General features: G+C 41.9%; 1 non-coding gene across 1 annotated transcript; it reads left to right on the forward strand.

Annotated features, from left to right (window-relative positions):
- Window positions 1-1,508: 1,508 nt before the first annotated feature.
- Window positions 1,509-1,616, forward strand: LOC148573789 (small nucleolar RNA R71). Its single transcript, XR_015905500.1, has one exon. It is a non-coding gene; the product is annotated as a small nucleolar RNA R71 (small nucleolar RNA).
- Window positions 1,617-3,646: the final 2,030 nt, after the last annotated feature.

Genomic DNA, 3,646 nt, shown 5'->3' on the forward strand with positions numbered 1-3,646 from the left:
TAATAATGCTTTTATTTGCTAACACAAAATGAGCTGCCGACCTTTTTAAGGGAGGGAGCCTCAAAACATCATATATAGACAAAGGCATTATACTGACACATGCTCCTAAATCACATGCAATCATAAATTACTACACCACCAATAGTACAACTAACTATGCAAGGACCTGGATCACTATATTTTTCAGGTAATCCTCCCATTAAAGCAGATATAGAACTACCTAAAGGAATAGTTTCTAATTCATTAATTTTGTCTTTATGGATACATAAGTCTTTTAGAAACTTTGCATATTTAGGTACCTGCTGAATAACATCAAAAAGGGGAACAGTTACCTCAACCTTTTTGAATATCTCTACCATTTTAGGATCGGGGTCCAGCTGCTTCCTGGGCTTCCTTGCAAGTTGTGGAAATGGAATGGGAGTAGTGTTTTCTGTGGTGCCTGCGCCTTCTGGTGTTTCCTCCTGTGGTTGAGCTATCTCTTCTTCAGCTATGTTCTGTATATCCTCTTCCTCTTCAACATCTTTGATTTCTACCACCTCTTTAGCTGAGGCGTATTCTGGTGAGCTTGGTTCCTCCTGATTCCTCTCCTGCAGTGTGGTTTCGGACCTCAAGGTGATGGCATTAATGCCTCCCTTTGGGTTGGGTAATGGTTGAGAGGGGATTCCAGTGGTGCTTGAAGGTTGGTTATTGGAATTTTGTGCTGATCCAAACTGTGTCATAAAAGCTTGCATAGCAGAGGTGAGACCATTTAGACTGGCATTAATACTATTCATGATGTTGGTTTCCATGGTCTGTTGTCTTTTCTTAAAAGATTGTAGTAGATCTTCATTAGAAGATAATGAAGAATGAGTAAATTGAGAGGTCTGCTGCTGATTGTTCTGTGGTCCTTGGTTCTGCCTCAGGTAAGGTGCTCTGTAAGATTGATTTTACTGCCTGTTGTTATTATTGTTCCACCTCTGATTTCCCTGATTATCTCTGCCTCCTCTGTTATTGTTGTCCCTCCAATTCTGGTTTGAATTGTCCTGCCATCCATGGTTATTATTTCCACTTTGATTGTACCCTTGGTTGGGGCGGTCATAGAAGTTGTGAGTGGATGCCACCATGTTGTCTTCTTGTTGGAGCTGCGGGCATTCATCAGTGCAATGGCTATAATCAACACAGATTCCGTAAATTCTTTGTGGGACTAGTTGTTGGTTTTGCTGTGGTGGAGGAGGTTGAGCTTGCTGAGCTTGTTGATTCAACTGCATTTGTTTCAGCAAGTTGGTCATTTCACAGATGCTTTGAGTTAGAACAGTAGTCTCTCTGCTAGAAGATACTTCTGCAACAGCTTTTGAACGGCCTTGCTTTTGTCTGTGGTTCCTAGTGGATTCAGCTAAATCACTGATCAATTGCCAAGCTTCATCAGTGGTCTTGTACTTCTTCATAGACCCATTGCTGGCACTTTCCAGTGTGGTCTTATCTTGGGGCCTCATACCCTGTGTAATATAGCTGAGTAGCACGATCTTGTCAATCATATGGTGGGGGCATGCTTCTAGAAGATTATTGAAGCGCTCCCAGTATTCAAAGAGAGTTTCATTGTCATCCTGAACAATTGTGGAGATATCCTTCCTTAGCTTATTAATAACTTCAGATGGAAAGAATTTCTCCAGAAACTCCTTTCTGAGTGTAGTACCACTCTCTTGCTTTTCCCTAGAGAGAAAACGGAAAAGCTTTCAGCAGAATTGAAGTTTCATCAGTGCCATCACGCCTAACAGTAGAACAGGCTGCCTGGAAATCTCTCAAGTGCCTGATAGGCTCTTGAGCAGGTAGGCCATGAAACTTGGGCATCAAATTTAGCAGTGCGGGCTTTATTTTAAAATCTGTAGCTACCGCTGGATGATGTGCTTGAAACGGTTGCATTGTAAAATCAGGGGCTCCTTCCTCCTGGATGGTAACTCTCCTAGCTGCCATGTTTTCTGCGCGTAAAACAACCGAATCAGTAGAACAGGGGCTGGTTTCTTTCTCAGATTCACTTTCAGATCCGCCCTCAGAGCAGGCTAACCGATGCTATTCTCGCCTTATTCGTGAAATTGTCCTTTCAATTTCAGGATCGAATATTAGTAAGCGTGGATCCAGAAGTGAACGCGTCATTTGACGGAAGAAACATGCAGAAGCTGGTGAGACGCAGAAGCTGGTGAATTAATGTGCTCAAGGAATCACCATAAATGCTAAAATCATCCATAAAAACCTCCATACAGTCCTCAATAAGGTCAAAGAAAAGACTCATCATACACCTTTGGAAAGTAGCTGGTGCATTGCACAAGCCAAAGGGCATTCTCTTATAAGCATAAGTCCCAAAAGGACATGTAAAAGTAGCCTGTGTAACCATCTAAAAAATAATAATGTGATTTACCTGAGAGGCGATCCAGCATTTGATCAATGAATGGAAGAGGATAGTGATCCTTACGAGTGGCCTGGTTGAGGCGCCTGTAATCAATGCAAACTCTCCATGAATTTTGCACTCTAGTTGTCAGAAGCTCTCCATGCTCATTTCTTATTGTTGTGATTCCAGACTTCTTAGGCACCACTTATACTGGGCTGACCCATTCGCTATCTGAGATGGGGTAAATGATATCTGCTTCAAGTAGCCTGGTCACTTCTTTCTTGACAACTTCTAAGATGGTAGGATTCAGTCTTCTCTGAGGTTGACGAACAAGCCTTGCTCCCTCTTCTAAAAATATCCTATGTCCACAAACTTGAGGGTTGATGCCTACTATGTCTGCCAAACTCCACCCAATTGCCTTCTTATGCCTCTTCAGCACACTAAGTAACTGCTCTTCTTATTGAGAAGTGAGTTCTCTTGCAATGATAACTGGAAACTTCTGCTTGTCCTCAAGGTAAGCGTACTTGAGGTGTGGAGGGAGGGGTTTTAATTCTAACTTCTGCTCATGGCCAGGCTCTGGATTGTCTGGAGCTGGTGACAATGGTAAAGTACTTTCATTTTCCTCAGAAAGTGTCCCCACACTCGGACCTTATCCTATGTACTTCTCTTCTAACTCCTCCTGGTGAACTTCAGCCACGGTTTCATCTATAATGTCACACTGGAGGATAGAATGATCTTCCGAAGGGTGTTTCATAACTCCATTCAGATTGAAGCTTACTACTCGGCCATCTATTTCAAAAGAGTATGTTCCTAAAAAAGCATCCAATTTGAACTTCGAGGTCTTCAGGAATGGTCTTCCGAGTAGGATTGATGATGGCTTCTCTGAGTCATTTTGGGGCATCTCCAGGATATAAAAGTCAATGGGAAATGTGAGCCCCTTAATACCCACTAATACATCTTCAGCAACTCCAACCACTGTAATAATGCTTTTATCTGCTAACACAAAATGAGCTGCCGACCTTTTTAAGGGAGGGAGCCTCAATTGGACAAAGGCATTATACTCACACATGCTCCTAAATCACACATGCAGTCAGAAAATACCACACCACCAATAGTACAATTAACCATACATGGACCTGGATCACTACACTTTTTAGGTATACCTCCCATTAAAGCAGATATAGAACTACCTAAAGGAATAGTTTCTAATTCATTAATTTTGTCTTTATGTATACATAAATCTTTTAGAAACTTTGCGTATTTAGGTACCTGCTGAATAACATC

This window comes from Arachis ipaensis, chromosome B2, assembly GCF_059453495.1.
Source record: "Arachis ipaensis isolate K30076 ecotype BB chromosome B2, ASM5945349v1, whole genome shotgun sequence".
In the NCBI taxonomy this organism is placed as follows: Eukaryota; Viridiplantae; Streptophyta; class Magnoliopsida; order Fabales; family Fabaceae; genus Arachis; species Arachis ipaensis.